This window comes from Alnus glutinosa, chromosome 10 (assembly GCF_958979055.1).
Source record: "Alnus glutinosa chromosome 10, dhAlnGlut1.1, whole genome shotgun sequence".
NCBI classification, from domain to species: domain Eukaryota; kingdom Viridiplantae; phylum Streptophyta; class Magnoliopsida; order Fagales; family Betulaceae; genus Alnus; species Alnus glutinosa.
In genome coordinates this window covers 14,602,385-14,623,010 of record NC_084895.1, presented here as the reverse complement: position 1 = coordinate 14,623,010, position 20,626 = coordinate 14,602,385, and the positions used below count along the sequence as shown (strand labels likewise).

Below are 20,626 nucleotides of genomic sequence, written 5' to 3'. Positions count from 1 at the left end.
ACCATTAGCTGCGATTCATGGGTCGCAACTAATGCTAGACCATAACTAGCGGTTCTGTGGTCGCTATTTCATGCCCTTAACAAATTAAAAAAAATTTGTTTTTGTTTTTTAGATAAATTTTGGTTTTTTATTTATATAATTACCAATGCTAAACTTGCCATTAAAATCGACATCATAAAAGTATAATTTCTACACTCTCTTCGAGTAAAATATGATTTGCATGAAATTAAAAATATGGAAAACTTTATTTATCACTACTAATCTCTCATCACTTTTGCAATCATATTTATAAATTTTAAAAAGTATTATTTTAGTATTTTTTTTTTCAAATTTTTTTTTTTTTTTTAATCTCACCCATCTGTTAGAATTTTTCGTTAAAATCTAAATTTGGAATAGATCACTATTTGACTTTGATCCATTTGTGACTTTAAAAGCCACATCAACTTTAGAAGGATAAAAAGAGAATAAAAAATAGTCCATAACATTACTCATAAAATTAAAACCAGCCAGCTCAGTCCCTACAAAATTAAGATGTCTTAAAATTTGGGCTGGTTTTCGAGTAAATTCTAAATATTCAACCACTCTAATACTCAGCCCAAATTGAAATTAAACTTAAGAGTACTATACGTAACACTTTTCAACAATAATTGTGCTTAATTAATTATTATTAAAATTCAGCACAATTCAATGATAAATTACTTTTTATTATAATTTATTTAACGATATTGACAAGTTTTTTTTTATAAGATTGCTTTTATACTTTGGAATTTTTTCAAGTGTGAACAAGTTTCAGCAACTTTTTGCTAATCTCAACTATGTTATTTGTTATTGTTTGTTCATTTTATTAAGATATTTTTTTTTTTTTGGTTGATTTGCTAGATTAATAGCTATTAGAATATGCTCATATTCTTGCAAATAAAACAAGACATCGTAACAAATGGAGGATGAGTTTTTTGCAAATAATTTAGCTGTCAATATTGAGAAAGAAAATGTTGAAAACTTCATTTCTCTAAGAGAGTGTGAGATGCAATTTTAGACGCTTAATTTTTTTATTTTTCTTTATTTTTGTATTAGTATGTTATACCAATTTTGGCATATATATATATATATATATATATATATATATATATATATATATATATATATATGAAGTCTGATAGATATACTATTTGTGTTACACTTATTGTCTCATAATTTCTCTTTTAAATTGTATTTACTATATTTTATATATATATATATAAAATAAAGATATAAAATATAAAGATCAAGAATAAAAAAATGTCATTATATTTTATTATTTTAGTTACGCTCCTGCTTCTATGTATACGTACAAATTTTTGGCTTGGGCACTATTCCTCATCACCTCTTAAAAAGGACATAATTATTTTCATGAAAATAGTTATTTTTAAGAATAATGTGCAAACAAATAAAAGAATAGCTATTTTATAAAAATAATCATTTTATTCTAAAAATCTATTCTGCACATAAGGCAACCTAGGCGTTACACGTTGTACATGAAGTTGTGTTTATAAGTTCAAACAGGAAAGTGTGTTGTCCAATAGCACATTATATTAATCGTACCTATTTATTCTCTCTCTTTACCCGTAATCGATTAATTAATTTGTTAGAATTTATTTATTGGCATCTAACTTACCTTAACAGTTAAGAGCACTAGAAGCGCGTAGCTTCCCTAAATTTCATGCCATAGGAAAAATTTCTAGAAAGAACTCACTGAATAAAATTCTCTTCTTGTTACGTTCCCTGAGCTAAAAAAACACTAGAAAGTTAAAAGTTATATCATAGAATAGATGTAGAGCGTAACGTCAAGCTAGCTGACGTGTACAGCACTGAATTAGAAATGGGCAGCTGTCAGCTGAGGTGTTGGAAGATATATAAGATTAACTACTTAAACTGATCATTTGCCTAACAGTGTTAACACCCCTTAAGCCATGCATTTGTCTCTTGTGCCTCCGCAAAATATTGGCTGAGGCCAAGTGTTAGTTCCTTCTTCTATCTCTTGAAGAGGCAGAAAATTCAAGACTTTTTGCGATGCCAGTGACGCTAGCCAACGTAGCCATACTGCATATATGCCAGAATACCTCAATGTCAAGATTTCTTTTTCATCTTTTTTAAATATGTTAACTGAAGTATCAGGCCAGGTAAAAAGTAGCTAGCTAGCATGCAGTTTTCCGAAAAAGATGCCTAGATTCCCTCGTGATTTTATTCACTAATAAACGTCAATTATTCCACTGGTTGTTTTACAAATTAATTATTATTATTGGGTTGAGATATTTGTAACTTGAAAAGCTTCTTATTTATTTATTATGAATAAGAAGATCTATTATACACAAAAGAATGAGTTTGTACAACACAAAAACTACTGAAAGACCAAGAGACAAACCACAACAAGAAAACAAAACTAAGCTAGGACTTGTATATCAACATTCCAGTGATGACATAGTCTAGTGTTCTCCAAGTTCTGTTGGAATTTTCCCTTAGCCTGAAATTCTAGACTGAATCTCCCAGAAAATAAACTTTAGAATTTGTTTTTCAGTTTTAGGTTGGCTCCCGTATTTTTATCTCATTTCTCGCCCTCCATATTCCTTACACCGTAGCACTAAAACTAAGCCGACAAATAGTCCCCATCATAGACTTATCTTTCCAGGCACTACGTACAACCTTCAACCAGCACATCATCTCATCTAGTAGGAGGGTTCCGAATGTTACATCTTTGAAAGCAGGTTTTCCAAATTCTGGAGCTAAAACCACAAGAAAAAAAAATAAATGGTCAGTGCTTTCTGTACAGCCTCTGCAAAACACACAACTAGTGTCTCCTTTGAGTCCCCAAGCCAACATGCGGTCACCCGTGGTAAGCCTATTATACATTGCTTGGCATTGAGCCAGCTATGAGAGTCATAAACAGCCCTGTAGCCAAAGCGATCAAGTAAGACACACAAAGGATGCCAATTGTCCAGCCACCCGACTACCATTTCCAACCTCAAGTCTGAGAAAAGAGCGAGCTAGGCCCCGAAGTTTCAAAAGCTTTCTCCAACTTGAAAAGCTTTTATATATAGCTGAAGGAATGAGTTGCAATTCACATTGCTGGAACTAGTACAAAAAAAAAAAAAAAAAAAAAAAAAAAAAAAAAAAAAAAAAAAAAAACAGAAATATAAAGTGTTTAAAAATCTAGTTTACATCTTTTTAGAGAAACATAATTATCAAGTATTGAATCTAAATTGAAGCTCTTTGCAATTTCCTTTTCAATATAAACAACTAAACTATTTACTAGAAATTCATCCTTAATTTTTTTTTTTGCGAAGTTTTGTTTTAACAACTTTTATAGTTGAAAATGCTCGTTCCATAGTCGCTGTAAATACAGGAAGAGTCAAAATGAGACAAATCAATTTATCAATAAGGTGGTACGTCTTTTATTTTTCTGTCTCTGTCAATCCTTGACATAATTTTACAATGGAAGACAAATTTTTAAACTTCAAATCATTATGCACATTAAGTTCAAAATATTTTTGCTAAAATCTGAAATTAATTTACTCTTGCTCAGAAAAATCAAGAGGATAATCTTCGTGCACTTCTTAGTTCTACAAAGACTATTCAACTTTTTGCTTCGCCATTTCATTTTCTCATGCACTTTTTGGCTTCTACCACACGATTGAGACCTTTTTCCTTTTCTTTTTTTCCTATGTAAAGTCCCTTTTAGACTAGTTAACTAGTAGTAGCCTGAGCCTATAGTGAAATTTTTTTTTTTGGTACTTGTATGCAAGGTTTGTCTCAGTGACTTGTCACTTACAAGAAGAAATAGAAAAAGAAAAAAAAAAAAAAAAAGAGTGGTGGGACAAGGTGGGCTATTAGCATTAGAGAAGCGGTAAGGTTGTAGGGGCCATTAGCTCTAGCTAGCATTGACAATTTAATAAGATTTTTTTTTGTTTTTTAGTCCAGCAGGGGTTATGGCCACTGCTGGCCTATAAATGCATCTGCCATTGAAGTTGTTAGCAACATTGTTCTAAACACTTGAGATCTCTAGGAAATGGCTCTTATACTATTATTGCCAGAGCTACACAAAATCACCTTCAATCCACTTCTCTTGCTTATTTTTCTCATCTCTTTTCTTTTTGTTTTCAAGCGTCTAAGAAGTGGCAAACCCAATTTACCTCCATCCCCACCAAAACTACCGATCATTGGCAACCTACATCAGCTTGGCACACTCCCACACCGCTCTCTTCAAGCCCTTTCTAAGAAGTACGGCCCCCTAATGTTCTTATACTTGGGAAATGCTCCAACCCTTGTTGTGTCGTCTGCAGATATGGCCAGAGAAATTATGAAAACACATGATCTCATTTTGTCAAATCGGCCCAAAACCACAGGTGGCAATATCATGCTCTATGGATGCCAAGATGTATTCTTCTCACCCTATGGTGAGTTTTGGAGACAAACTAGGAAAATTAGTGTCCTCGAACTTTTGAGCATCAAATGTGTTTAATCATTTCAATATGTAAGGGAAGAGGAAGTTGAAGCATTGATCAACAAGATACGTCACTCGTGTCTCAAAGGGGATTCTGTTAATCTAAGTGAGATGTTCAATGCCACCACGAACAACATAGCCTCTAGATGTATACTTGGACAAAAGTTTGAAGAAGAAAATGGTAAGAGCAAGTTCGGACAGCTATCAAGAAGAGTAATGGTGCTATTTGTAGCATTCTGTTTTGGAGATTTTTTCCCTTCTTTGGGCTGGATTGATGTTCTTACGGGAATAATTCCGAGAATGACAGCCACCATGAGAGGATTTGATGCTCTTTTTGATCAAATGATTGAAGAATACAAGACAGAGAAAAGTGACAATGACAAGCCTAATAAGCTTGATTTGTTACATATTCTCCTCCGACTTCAAAAGAATAACATGCTCGACATTGAGCTCACCAAAAACAACATCAAAGCAATTCTAATGGTATCTCTCTCTCTCTCTCTCTCTCTCTCTCTCTCTCTCTCACACACACACACACACACGCACACACACACATGCACAGACAATACTTGCACTAAAAGAGTTTGGAGAAACTCTTTTTTGGTTAGCTTGAACCAAAATAGTAAAGTCGCCATATATTTATAACCACAAAAGATTGAGAGCTTCGTACAGGAGAATAAAAACAATTCATAGATGAAATAGAAACTAGGAGACAGACTTTTCAACTGAAAAAATCAAAGCAAAGCAAATACGGAAATGAGATGACTTCTAGGTACAATGTCAGGAGGCAAGGGTGTTGTGCATAAATCATGGAGTGAGCTATTAGGCATGAAACTAGGAGCCTCATAAACCGTGATTGAGCTGCAATTGGGCAATTGTTGATGGTTGAAGTCATCGTGGATTGTGGACTCAATTAATCACCTTGAATCATGTGATTTTATCCTTAACATTCACCTCTAAAGTTTTCTTTTTTCCACATTTTTAGGACATGTTTGTGGCAGGAACTGATACCAGTTCAACAGCTTTGGAATGGTTAATGACAGAGCTGATAAAAAATCCAAGAATCATGAAGAAAGCACAAGAAGAGGTGAGAAAAGTGGTGAACAAGAAGTCAAAGATAGACGTGAATGACATAAATAAAATGGATTATTTGAAATGTATCCTTAAAGAAACTCTAAGACTGCATCCACCACTTCCTCTCTTGCTACCTCGGGAAACATTCACAAGTGTGAAGATTGGAGGTTATGATATTCCGCCAAAAACAAGAATATTTGCCAATGCATGGGCAATTCAAAGGGACCCTAAAATATGGGAGAGGCCAGAAGAATTCCTCCCAGAGAGATTTGAAAACAACTCGATTGATTTCAAAGGCCAAGACTTGGAATTCATCCCATTTGGAGCTGGAAGAAGGGGATGTCCGGGGTTAGCATTCGGTGTTGCTTCAGTTGAATATGTGATTGCAAACATCTTATGTTGGCTTGATTGGAAGTTGCCTGGTACTAGTATAAACGAGGACTTGGACATGAGTGAATTTAATGGCCTCACTGTGACGAAGAAAATTCCTCTTCATCTTGTACCAATACTGCACTGAGGGAGTCAGCCTTGTGATACTCCAACGAGATGCCATAGTATTAAATTAGTAATGTTGGTTGTGCTTATTTTTCTCTTCAATAAACAGGCTTGGCCCAAGGTCTTTAGGTTTAAGGTTTATTATCATCTATTTAAACCTCTCTTGTAATAGAATAAGGCATCAATTTATGGAATTCAAGAATTACCTTCTTTCAGCCACCTAGAGATGAATTTCTCTTTTCAATGGTGAGACTCCATTGATTGTTAGATTCTGTTGTTGTTCTGTTTTTCCATATACAAAATTCTGTTTTCAACTAGTTAGCAGAATTCACATTTGGAAGTTTGAGTTTCTATTGCTACGCGACGTCAATTTGGTATTAAAGCACTATGCACACACTAAGCGGGCAAACCAATGGAGAGCATCGTTACACTCAACAACAACGTGATGATGCTCTGTTTGATTTGGTTGAAAAGTTTGGTGATTTATGTGGAACAATGGGTGTTCTGACGCAGCCCCACTTGAACTTGTTTGAATAGAGGATACAAACACACCAAACTATGGAGTCTCACCAAGCTAGCTATGGAGTCTCACCAAAGCTTTTAGAGAAGTCTCATCTCAGAAGTATTATAAAAATTGAATTCTTTCATTGATCTCAAAAATCATCGATACATCACCTTTTATAAGGCTCTGCCGACTTATTACAACGTAAAACCTATATAGGAAATAACTATTAATCCAAGCAGAGCTTATAAACCTTATAAGGCAAGAAATAAAAAACTACATAAAGAAAGACACATGCAACAAGGATTCTATAAAGGAAAGACACGTACTTATAAGGCAAGAAATAAAAAATTGCATAAAGAAAGACACATGCAGCAAGGACTCCATAAGGAAGGACACATGCTATATCTTGTTTAAGGTGGATGGTGATTCCATTAAGTCTGACTCCGTCAATTTCCCCCTGTTGGATTGTACAATCGCATAAAGCTCTAAATCATAGGTTGAATACCGCCTCCTTGTATCATTCAACTTTTCACTGAAATAAGCAATCAGGTGGCTATTTTGGTTGAGGACCCCTCCTATGCCAGTCTGTAATGCATCACACGCTATTTCGAAAGGCACCTCAAAGTTAGGGAGCTGTAAAATAGGAGCTTCTGTGAGTAGGTGTTTGACAATCTCAAATGCCTTTTGAGCTGATGTGGTCCATAAGAATGGGCCTTTCTTCGTGCACTCAGTTATAGGAGCCATTACTGAACTAAAGCCACGCACAAATCGCCTATAAAACGAGGCTAGACCATGGAAAATATGGACTGCAATAGCACGTATCTTCTCAGGGTCCACTGCCACACCTCTTGAAGATACACTGAAACCCAGAAATACTACTTGTTCTTGCGCAAAAGTACACTTTTTGAGATTAACAAAAAAACTCTCAAAACGGAGGGTTTGTAGTACCTGTCGTAGGTGCAGAAGGTGTTCTGACAAATTGCTGCTGAAGATGAAAATGTCGTCGAAGTAAACGACAAGAAACTTGTCAATAAAGGGCTTGAGAACTTGATTCATGACACGCATGAATGTGCTAGGGGCGTTTGTTAGCCCAAAAGGCATGACAAGCCATCCAAAAAGACCATCTCGTGTTTTGAAAGTAGTTTTCCACTCATCACCTGGCCAGACATGTATTTGATGGTACCCGCCACGGAGATCTATTTTGGAGAAAAATGTGGATCCATGTAATACATCAAGCATATCATCGAGACGCGGTATTGGAAACCGATACTTCACAGTAATTTTGTTGATAGCTCGACTGTCGATGCACATTCGCCAAGTTCCATCTTTCTTAGGAGTCAACAATGCAGGGACGGCACATGGACTCAAACTCTCTCGAATAAAACCACGATCAAGTAAATCTTGGACTTGACGTTGGAGTTCTTGATGTTCAGTTGGGCTCATTCCGTAAGCGGGCAGATTTGGCAGAGATGAGCTAGGTACCAAATCAATGGCATGTTGGATAGTCCGCATAGGAGGTAGTGCGTGAGGTAGCTCTTCTGGGGTAATATCCTTGAATTCCTATAATAAAGCGTGGACTTCATTCGGCAAAAAGGAGTAACTTCCATTGGGGGTTGTTGGGCAAGCTACCAATGCAAGTACAAAACCACGTTCATGACATGCGGCAGTAAATTTTCTCATTGTCAACACCTGATTGTCTGTCAACACTTTGCTGTCCCCTTTTGGTTGTTCAAATTCGTGGATCTTCATGGGCTTAAGCACAAGCTTTTTTCCCTCGTACAAGAATGAGATGTGTTATTGAACCCATCATATTGTACCCGCCTATCGTATAACCATGGTCTTCCTAAGAGAAGATGACAAACTCTCATAGGAATTCCATCACACCACACGGCTTCCTTATAACGTTGCCCCAAGGAAAAGTTCACCAAGCATCGATGTTTGACAGGAATGGAGGTATCATCTACCTAGCTGACTTTGTACAGTTTGGGGTGCTTCTCGATGGGGATTTTGAGCTTTTGCACAGCTTCTTGGGAAATTATATTCATCCCACTTCCGTTGTCGATGATCAGGTTGAGGGACTTGCCATCACGTTCCACTCGAGTATGAAAAATATTAGTTCGAAGCCAATCATCTTCTGGGGCATCTTCAGCTCGCTGTCCAGCGAGCATTCTGCGTATAACACATATGGGAAGGGTAGAACCTTCTAAATTCTCCTCTGCTTCTTCTTCTTGATAACAGGGCAGTTCATGTTCAGTTGTTGTTTCTTCCCCTGTGGCATTCTCTTCACACAGCAGTGTTGGCCGTTGTTCTTGGGTTGGGCATGTGATTGCAAAGTGACCACGCCCTCCACACTTGTAACACTCATCATTGCTCCTGTCACCCTTATTCCCTGTTGTCATCTGCCCACGTCAATTAGCATGATTTGGAACGACTTTGTTGGATGGGGGAGGAAACTTGGAATTTGACTTATCCCCCATTAGGCCTGTTGTCTTATTGGCACTCATATAATTACGTAGAGTTGTGTTACCCCATCCAATTGTGGGTCTACGCATGCTAAGACTCTTGAGTTGTTGCTCCAGGCATAGTGCTAATTGATATGCCTCGTCGAGATTGACCAAACGCACAGTAATCAATTCCCTCCGGATGTCTTCACGAAGGCTTGCCTTGTATCGTGTGATGGATTGTCGTCTGTCTCAGCGACACGGCTACGTATGCTTAGTTCATGAAAGCGGTGTGTGTATTCATCCACAGTTAAATTCCCTTGCCTTAGTGAGAGGAGCTCTTCAAACACAGAATCCTCATAATCAAGGGGTAAATATTTTTCTTGCAACTTCATCTTCATCTCCCCCCAATCAGAGATAGGCGGTTGTTTGAGGCGGTGAAGACATTCTTCAACGCTATGCCACCAGATTCTCGCTTGCCCCTTTAATTTCATCTTCACAAAGCGAACCTGTCGGTCAAAGGATAAGTTGAACCACTCGAAATAATCCTCTAGTGAGGTGACCCAGTCCTGAAAAGCATGAGGATCTAATGCACCATGGAAATCAGAGACATCTACTCGTACTCCCTTTGGAAAGTCATCTTTACGGACTTCAAAGATTGGTGCTCGTTCCATAAATGGTTGCAATTCCAATCTGGGATTAGGAGTGTAATCATGCAGGTGAGTTTGCAGCGTATGCCGAGCCTCTTGGTGGGGGGTTGTATTGCGTTGCCGATCTTCCTCCTTGCGCGGAGTGGTAGCATCCACGTTGCCCTTTTTTTCCTCTGTTTCATGCTCTCCTTCTTTATTCCCCTCACCAGAACTTTCTGGTTTATTAAACAGGTATGCCCACATTACATCACTTCGTTTAGTTTGCTCTCCAACGTGGTTGACCAGGTCCAACAAAGTTTCTTCAATTTGTTGTTGAGTAAGGCGGCTAGCACCATAGTTCTTCCCACTGCGGGTAAACATTGTTGACAGAGGAGTATGGGTTGGTTTGTGCTGCTACTGGGTGGATGCAGACTTGTAAGGAACACAATGTTGTTGTGTCGTTGGAAGGCTTTCTTTGAAGGTGGAGATCGAGGATTGATTATGGAAAAACAAACGGGTAGGCTTTGATACCACTTTGACGCAGCCCCACTTGAACTTGTCTGAACAGAGGATACAAACACACCAAGCTATGGAGTCTCACCAAAGCTTTTAGAGAAGTCTCATCTCAGAAGTATTATAAAAATTGAATTCTTTCATTGATCTCAAAAATCATCGATACATCACCTTTTATAAGGCTCTACCGACTTATTACAACGTAAAACCTATATAGGAAATAACTATTAATCCAAGGAGAGCTTGTAAACCTTACAAGGAAAGAAATAAAAAAACTACATAAAGAAAGACACATGCAGCAAGGATTCTATAAAGGAAAGACACGTACTTATAAGGCAAGAAATAAAAAATTGCATAAAGAAAGACATATGCAGCAAGGACTCCATAAAGGACACGTGCTATATCTTGTTTAAGGTGGATGGTGATTCCATTAAGTCTGACTCCGTCATGTTCTCTCCAAGCAAGTTGATCACTTGTGGGAGACTGCATCTCGCATGCCAAAACGATGCGGAGACTGTGAAAAAGAGGTGCTAGGTGACGATGTGGGCAAGTCATCTACCGAAGAATTAGAAGTTCCATGACCCAGGGAGGAGCCTGCCCTTCACACCATTCTGCATCACACTCCCCGGCATAACCCACTTACTCATGCACAGGATTACCACCATCCACACCATCCATATGCCCAATGGGAGCCACCTCATATAGGCCATCATGCAACCCATGAACAGCGTGACAATGACATCACGAAGCGGGTGTGAGTCGACATGTCCGACTTCAATGGCAAGTTGGATCCTGTGCGTTGCAGGTTTGGTTAACTGCTCTAGAAGATTATTTTCAGTGGTTTGACCTCTCCCCCGATTGGAAGGTGCGTTTTGTGAAGATGAAGCTCAAAGGATTGGCCCGCGTATCGTGACAGAGTATCGAAGAACACCATCAACGCCTGAGGTTGCCGCCGATATCTTATTGGGAAGAGATAAAACCAAAGCTGTAGGAAAAATATCTTCCCCTTGATTATGAAGACTCTGTTTTTGCAGAATTACTAGCTCTTCCACAGAGGTCCATGACGGTGGAAGAGTATACACACCGCTTCCACAAGCTCACCATCCATAGCCTTTTTACCGAAACCGAATGTCAATCTCTGACTCATTACAAGGCTGGGCTTCGAGAAGATATCTGCAAGGAATTGATTCTAGTCCGGTTGACCAATATTGATGAGTCCTACCAGGTCACCTTACAACTGGAGCAGCAAACCAAGTGGATAGGAACACGACGCACATCACCCGGGTGGACTGGATGTTCTTCAGGGTATGCTTACCCAACCGCGGGCAAAGTACCATCTTCTAGTGGGGGGAACATACTCTTACCAAACCGGCCACAATCACAGAAAGAGCCATAGCAGACCATGGTGACAGAAGCAGTAAGACAAGTAATGGGCAGTAAAGGTGATCGCAAAGGGGATTATTATTATAGGTGCAGTGGCCGTGGGCACCATGCTGTCGAATGTCCCACCCGAGTCCAACGTTCTGCACTCTATTGCAACGACATTGTCATCAGCGAATAATCTAAGCGAGAAATTTCACCAGGGAAAGAGCACGATGAAGAAGAAGATTTAGAATTCTCTGCCCTTCCACTGTGCGTCATCCGCAGAATCCTCACCTGTGAGGGTAAAGAAGATGACGACGGCAATTCGTGGCTGCAAACAAACATCTTTCATACCCGAGTAGCGCACGGTGATAAGTCTTTGAATGTTATCATTGACAATGGGAGCGCGATGGATGTTGTCTCAATCGATGCCGTACGGAAGCTGAAATTAGCAACAGAAAAACACCCTCAACCTTACAAGGTTAGTTGGGTGGATGGCACCACAATTCCCATGAAGCAACGGTGTCTAGTGAATTTCGCTTTGGGCAACACTAACAAATATGTTGTTTGGTGTGATGTTATCCTATGCGAGCGTGTCACGTCCTCTTAGGGAGGCCATGGTTGTTTGATCGCCGAGTACAGTATGACGGCTACAGGAATACGTATGCTTTTCTGCACGCCTTGAAGCTGCCCAGCAGGTCACGGTTCCCTGCCCCATGACATTCATATTTTGTTGCAGAAATTTAAGGACATCATGCCAGACGAGTTGCATGTTCGCGCGTTACCACCCATGCGTTACATTCAACAGGTCATTGATATATTCCCTGGGGCTTCCTTGCCCATTCTGCCCTCCTACGGGATGAGTCCCACTGAGCATCAAGAGCTTCAACGCCAGGTACAAGAGTTACTCGACTGCGGTTTTATCCTGGAAAGCTTTAGTCCCTGTGCAGTACCCACCTTGTTAACACCAAAGAAGGATGGTAGTTAACGCAATTGTGTTCATAGTCGTGCAATCAATAAGATCACCGTGAAGTATCATTTTCCCATCCCGCGATTGGATGACATGCTTCATGTGTTGCATGGCGCCACTATATTTTCCAAAATTGATCTTCCTAGCGGGTAGCATCAAATCCGTATCCATCCTAGTGACGAGTGGCCGAAGGACAGCATTCAAGACACGGGATGGCCTTTTTGACAGACCATGTTCACCATCTTCGACAGGTACTTCAGACGCTTCGTTTTGAAAGCGTCTCTGTTAACTTCAAAAAGTGTGCCTTTGCACAGGATCATGTGATTTTTCTGGGCTTCATTGTCTCATCCAAAGGAGTGGCTGCTGATTTGGAGAAGGTCTATGCGATTACTACATGGCCGACTCCTCATCATGTCCATGAGGTTCGTAGCTTTCATGTACTTGCCTCTTTTTATAGGCGATTTGTGCGAGGATTTAGTGTTGTTATGGCTCTCATCACCGAGTGTACAAAAAAAGGCTCCTTCTTGTGGACTCTCGCCACCCAACAAGCCTTTGCGAAGGTTAAGAAATTGCTCACCGAAGCCCCGATTCTGCAGCTCCCAAACTTTGAAGCACTTTTCGAAGTGGCCTGTGATGCTTCCCACTTCGGTAATTGGGGAGTTTTCTTCAACAATTTACATTTGTTCTTCGTCATAAGGCTGGCTTGGAGAATACTGTGGCTGACGCCCTCAGCCGTAAGTCTTTCTTACTCACTGCACTGTCTTCTCATATCACATGTTTTGACACCTTGAAGGGCCTCTACCCTACGGATCCCAACTTTGGAGCTCTCTACAATGAAATTCTGGCTACACCCAACAAAAAAACTGATGGGTGTCACTCTATCATCAATGATTATCTGTTTCAGGGTACACAACTTTGCCTTCCTCGGTCTTCCATTCGTGAATTTGGTATCCATGAACTCCATGCAGGCGGTCTTGCAGGTCACTTTGGCCGTGCTAAGACCATTGCCTTAGTGGAAGATCGTTTCTATTGGCCTTATCTTAAACGGGACGTCTCCACTGTTGTCAAGCGTTGCCGCGCATGCCAATTGTCTAAAGGGAATCACACCAATGCTGGTTTGTGTGGTCCAAAACTTATGATGCTTCCAAGGTCGCCACTTTCTTCTTTTCCGAGGTTGTTCGCCTCCATGGTTTGCCGAAGACCATTGTTTTTTTATCAGGACGTACGCGCGTGAAGTTTGTCAGTTATTTTTGGAAGACACTTTGGAAGAAGATGGGCACCAAACTCCAGTTTTCTAGTGCCTTTCACCGGCAGACCGATGGCCAAACTGAGGCCATCAACCGCAGCTTGAGCAATCTCTTACATCGCTTGGTTATTATAAAGACCAAGAAAATAAATAAAGTATTTAGCATTTAATGATTTATATTTATTAAATAAGATGAGATTAATAATTAGATTTAAGTGATAATATTTATGTTATCTACAATAAAATGAGTTTTAGATGAAATAACAAAATATTACTAATCGGTCATTAGGAAATGACATATCAATAATGAGTCTTAATGTAGTGAGTAATTAATTATAAAGTTAAGTGGCAATGATATTAAATAAAAGGGGGTTGAATAATAATTATTTAAAAAATAAATAAGAAAGGATGACGGCTAAAATTGAAATAAAAGTTTGGTCTTCCCCCCCCCCCCACCCCCCTTCCTCTTTTCTTTTCTCTTCTATTTTTCTTCTCCCTTTCTTCTTTCTTCTTCATTTCTTCTTCTTCTTCGTCCTTCTGCCGAGTGACCCACAGAGAGAGAATGAGAGAGGGAAAGAGCGACAGAGAGCGTGAGATAGAGGGAGACCCGACGGAGAGAGCAAGGGGAGCCGATTTCCGGCAAGCCCGTGACCCGCAACCCGGTAGAGAAAACCCGGGCGGTTCGAGAACCCGTAACCCGTCCGTGTGAAACACGAACGACCCACCGAACCAGAGACGCTCCAGCGGCCTGAGAAGCGATTTACGGTGGATGGAGGCCGTTCTCCTGTGGTTTCCGTCGGTAGTGGACTGCCCAGAACCTCACAAACCCGAGACTTGCGACCCATGACCCGCTGAACCCGTGTGACCCGATCTTTCGGTGGTGAAGTCCGGCACGATTTCCGGCGGCCAGAGCTGAAATCTGGCGGTCCCAATAGCGGTTTCCGGCGAGCTGTGACCCGGATGAGTGCAAAACCCGTGTAATCCGAAACCCGTGACCCAGTGATCCACGACCCGAGACCCGTGAAACCCAACCCTCTAGGAATGGTTTTCCGGCGAATTCTCCGACGAACCAGAGCCAATTTCCGGTGATTTATCCGGTGGATTTCTGGGAATATCCTCAAAGTGAGTAAACCCTATAATCTAGTTTGATTTGGTTTGTTCTTGTTGATTTATGGCTAAATTAGGTCTTTGATTTGTGATTTCTTATTTTGAGTTTGATTTTGTTTAGATATGTTTTTGTATTTTGATGAAAGAGGGGTCACAGCAGTGATGAGGTTAGAGTTTTGGTTGGGTTTCTATGGAAGTTGAATTGAATGGGTAGTGTTCTTGAAGTTGGATTTTTTATGGGTTTGTAGGGGAGTTCCTAGTGGATGGGGCTGAGTGGAAGTGTTGGATTTGGCTCCTTTTTATGGTGACCGAATGGGATGGCCTAGTGATTAGGAAGAAATTGGGTATATCAAATTAGGTTGTTCTTGTTGATTTGGGCAAATTTCTGTGGTTGGTCAAATAGCATTCTTAGGTTGATTTTGGTAGTTCTTAATAACTATAACTGATTTGTTGTTAATGGGATAGTTGGTATGCCTTTGTAACACTTTTGTAGAGGTGTTTTTGATGATGTTTAAGGCGGTGAGTTGGAGCTTTGATTTAGGGTAAGGGTGATTATTAATTGGTGGGAAATTCAATGAGTATTGCTATGTGATTTTGTGTAGAGAATCTATGAGTGTTCCCATTAGGTATATGGAGTTGATTTTGATATTTAGGGAGGGATTGTTAATGGTTGATGTTGGTTCTCATGACTAATTGAAGGTTTGATGTTAGCTTGAAAAGATGAGAGTTTATGACTTCATTTTGGATGCTTAGGTTTAACTAAGTTATTGAGTTGTAGATGTACGATTTATATGTTGTTTAGGAGTTTTAAGTAATATGGCAAAGCATGAATTAGACCTAGAGCCCAAGCCTAATGTTTAGCTTTGAAGTCTATATATAGGTTTAATGAATATATATATATTATAATAGGTGGTTGTAAGTTAGTTTAATAAGAGTTATTAAATTATAATGTTAAATAAGATTAGAGTCCTAAGCCTAACCTACTTGAATGGGTAGAAAGTAGTAAGGGTAAAGTGTTAAATGTGTGGTTTAAGATGAGAATGTCGTAGAATTGCAAAAATCCTAAAATAACCTTAAGACAACAAATATAGATTAGTAACATTATAAAAGTATACAAATAGACTTCGAATTCATTTGTTAATGTAATTAGATAAGTAATGTGTTTTCCTATGTGTTATATAATACCTATGTATGTTAAAGGGTTATGGAATTTTAGTTAACCCGGTTTAGTTATTAACCCCAATTGAGTCTTTAGGGTTCTATAAAACCCAATAAATGAATAAATGAGATGGTTTATTAGATGACAGTGTCATAGGATTGTGATATATCCCAAAATAAGATTATGGTATTAAAGAACAATTAATAAATTAGTAATATTTTGGGAATACCTAATTAGGTTTTGAATTCATTTGGAATAGGTGAATGTACTATTAAGCTAGGCTTAAACTTAACTTGTGTTGTATATATATAAATATGTATATACATATATATGAGTCTAATATACATTGTTAACTCTATTGATAAACAAGTCATTTATGGATTAACAATAATAAGGTGAAATGACATTAATGTGTAAACCAACGAAAATAATAAACACACCTTTGTGCTAATATGCATGATATAGTATGAACCTATAATCAATGATCCACATAATAGTAACCAAGGTACCTAACTAAACTTAGAAGCGAGTGATGCGACGTGTGAGCATGCGGGTAGTTGGGATGTCATAGAGTATGGGATTCAATAGTGTAGTCTAACGATACCAATGTTTGCAGGATTGTGTTCGGATTGGGGACTTTAATTGGTTCTCCAATGTAGAGTCTAAGTGACTAGAGTCAAGGGAATGTTTGAGTCAAGAGTCTAAATGCAGCCAAGGTGAGTATTCTACTCACTGAGAAGTATTATTTTCATAAATGATGAATTGGAAAGTATATGTTGTTTTACAAACTTGGGCCAACTGTATGTTGATTATGATTTGTTTGGATGATTTGAGTACTTTTGAGTATTTTGAAGTTATGATAATGTTTTGAAGTATGAATATGATATGTGGAGTTTGTATAAATGGTGCGACTGTAAGTTATGGTTGGGAGCTTTGAAAACTGTGATTTTAATGGAATATTAATATGATTTTAGAGTGAGTATAAAGTGAGAGATTAAAGTTATGTAAATTGTTTAAGAAATGACATGTTGAATTGTTTATGTTTTTATAAAGAAAACATGTGTTAAAGACATGATTCATGAAATGAAATGTATATTGTTTTAAGGCATGAAGCAGACGCATATGAACGCTAAACGTGCATACACCCATGATGCTTGGATTAATTTCCTTGATGTTTGGGGTAACTCCCATGATGCTTGGATTAATTTCCATGATGTGCATTGCATGATCATTTATAGCATGGTTTTGATGAGTGTGATGTTTTTATACTATGAGTAGTTTTGCTAGACGTATTAGTATGAGTCTCAATGGGAAAGAACTTATATATATTTATATCGGATGGTTGCATGATTTAAATGTCATTGTTTTCTAAGTCTCACTGCATCAAAAAGTATTATCGTAGCTGAGGTCGTACGTAGTTGTTTCTACAACAGGACTTCTACGTATAATCTTAGCTGCCAAGTATGTTTAAATGTTTTCTATTAGCCGGTGTGTGCTATATCAGCTATAAGGATTTTCAAACAAAAGTTTATAAAATTGGTGGCTGTTATAGTGTACGCGTGACTAAAAAGGAAAAGTTGGTTCTTTGCGAAAACTCAGTGAATAGTATACCTCTGAGGTCTTAGTATATTTATTTATGCTAAGACGGTGGGCTCATAATTCCACCTATACTGATGTGGCAAACCCCCACAACCGTATAGATGTTCCTTTGGCTGCAGGTGCTCCAGTCGTAGGGGAGAGTGTTGTAGATGTGCACTTTGGATAATATGACCGAAGCTCACCGTGACGGTCGTAATGGTTGGACCACAATTGTCCACTATTTTATAGGTTTTGTTTATGGCTTGTGACGCTTTGGTCACTTGTTATTGTATAAGCCATTCATGTTGTTTAAATATTATGTTGATAAGACTTAAACATATAGATGTTAAATGGCTCTGTATTGTAAATAATTTGTAATAGATGTATAAGCTATGCTTTTCGCTATTCAGGTTTATATTTCCGCTGCATAGTTAGTTATATGCTATACTCTGATTTACCAGGTGTATATATTATGGGATATATACCATATGTTGGCTTTACGACACATCGTCGTGCTACTGTAAGGACTCGTTTTTAAAGGAAAAAAAAGGAAAAACAGGTCGTCACAGTTATTGATCATCCACCTTCATGGGATCTCCTCCTTCCTCATGCAGAATTTACTTACAACAGTTTTGTTAATAAGAGCACTGGCCTCTCCCCATTTGAAGTTGTTACTGGTACCGAGCCCCGAGTTCCATTGGACCTTGCTACACTACCTAATCCCACTCTAGCTAGTGAAGCAGCCCTGGATTTTTTTCACCATATTCAACAACTTCATAATGAAGTCCGGCGCAAGCTAACAATAAGTGCCCAATCTTACTAGTCTCTGCCGATCCTCATTGTCTTTTTGTTGAATTTCAAGTTGGGGACCCTTTCATGGTCCGTATTCGACCTGAGCGCTATCCTCGTGGTGTTGTTCACAAGCTTCATCATCGTTCTGCTAGTCTGTTTGCAATCCTTAAGCGGCACAGTCCCAATGCTTATCATGTGGATCTCCCTGCCCACCTCCCTTTCAGTCCTATATTCAATGTAAAAGATTTTACTGCCTATGTGGGCCATTTTGAAGAACCTACTTCCCCTTCTCCTTCCTTAAGGGTACCTAATTATGTCAAACCTCAGGATGAAATTGAAGATATTTTGGAGGATCAAATTGTCTCCACCCGACGTGGGGGTTACTAGAAATTCTGAGTTAAGTGGAAGAACTTTCCACCATCTGATTTTTCTTGGCTACAAACTGAAGAGGTTCAGCGCCTTCATCCCGACCTCTATGATGCTTACATCTCTAACAACTCGTTAGAGTCAAGTTCTTTCCCGGTTGAGGGAAATTGACGGAGTCAGCGTTGTGATACTCCAACGTGATGCCATAGTATTAATTACTAATGTCAGTTGTTTATTTTTCAATGTTGTTTGTATTTATTTTCCTCTTCAATAAACGGGCTTGGCCCAAGGTCTTTAGGTTTAGGGTTTATTATCATCTATTTAAATCTCTCTTATAATAGAAGAAGGCATCAGATTATTGAATTCAAGAATTACCTTCTTTCAGCCTCCTAGAGATGGATTTCTCTTATCAATATATGGTGAGATTCCATTGACTGTTAGTTTCCGTTGCTATTCTGTTTTTCTCTATACAAAATTCTGTTTTCAACTAGTTAGCATTTACGTTTGGAACTTTGAGTTTCTATTGCTACGCTGCGTCATGCACTCTCCTTGATCTATGCATTAAGAGATTCATGATTGTGCTCATAATCTAGTTTTTCTTTATTCTCTTGTTTTATGCTTTTTTAGAATTTGTTATTTTACTGTATTGAACGTTTACAATAATAGAAGCTTCAATGCTAATAGAAGCTTTCATGCTATTTGCACACTATTTGTACACAATAATTCTGCAATGGATGATAAATTTTTTAATTTCGAATCATTATGCACATCAAGTTCAAAATACTTAAACTGAAATCTCAAAAAAATCAAGAGGATCATCTCCGTGCACTTATTGGTTCTACAAAGACTATGTCAAACTTTTTACTTCTCCATTTTTTTTTCTCACACAGTTCTTGGCTTCCACCACACAATTGAGACCTTTTTTCTTTTTCTTTTTTTCTTTTCTTTTTTTTTTTTCATTTTCATTTCCCGTGTAAAGTCCCTTACACTAGTAGACTAGTAGTAGCCTGAACCTATTGTGCAATTTTTTTTCCTAGGTTTTGTACTTGTACGCAAAGTTTGTTTCAAAGACTCAGTGGCGGATCCAAATTATTGTGATCGTAAGGGCCAAATTAAAAATATGATAAACATAATTTAAAATAGAAATTCAGTAATTTGTCACACAATGTGTACTGCAAAGTTATATTATAAAAGTTCATTCATATGTGCCAAAATTAATATATTAACAATGACACATGTTGGCACTAGTAAAACAAAAACAGAAATATAAAGTATTTAAAAATCTAGTTTACATCCTCTTACAGAAACAAAATCATCAAGTATCGAAACTAAATTGAAGCTCCCACCAATTTCCCTTTTCAATATATATGACTAAACTATTTGCTAGAAATTTATCCTCAATTTTGTTGTGAAGTTTTGTTTTAACAACTTTCATAGCTGAAAAGGCTCGTTTGGTAGTCGTTGTAAACACTGGAAGAGTCAAAACATGACGAATCAATCTATCAATAAGATGGTTGTCTTTGATTTTTCTGTCCCTGCCAGTCCTTGACATAATTATGCAACGGAAGACAAATTTTTTAATTTTTGTTTTATTTTAATTGGCTGCATTTTGTTGACAAAAACACTTCCATAATATGGACATCGTATTTCCAAAAGAATTATTGTAGGATATTAATTCTAATATGGAAAGAATTGAACAAGGCAAATATCTGTACAGAATATTCCTAAGAAGGAATGTTCCTGGTGAAGAAAATATTCTAACAACTTTACAACTAAAAAAAGTTGGTTTTCTCTACGGCCCGTCCAAACACCCAAATTAATGATAGTGTCTCGACGCCTAACTCAAAACGTCATTGTTCGATACTTGCCCGAATGCCATCAGCGAATGGCTAGGTCAGTAAGTTCACATCCG

The 20,626-nt window shown here is 38.3% G+C and overlaps 1 long non-coding RNA gene and 1 pseudogene across 1 annotated transcript; both read left to right on the top strand.

Moving 5' to 3' along the window:
• The first annotated feature begins 4,026 nt into the window (after window positions 1-4,026).
• Window positions 4,027-6,238, top strand: LOC133880299 (phenylacetaldehyde oxime monooxygenase CYP71AN24-like; annotated as a pseudogene).
• A 7,932-nt stretch (window positions 6,239-14,170) lies between these two features.
• On the top strand, window positions 14,171-17,961 carry LOC133878857 (uncharacterized). The gene is made up of 3 exons (XR_009902008.1): window positions 14,171-14,834; window positions 16,595-16,694; window positions 17,679-17,961. It is a non-coding gene; the product is annotated as an uncharacterized LOC133878857 (long non-coding RNA).
• The last annotated feature ends 2,665 nt before the right edge of the window (window positions 17,962-20,626 follow it).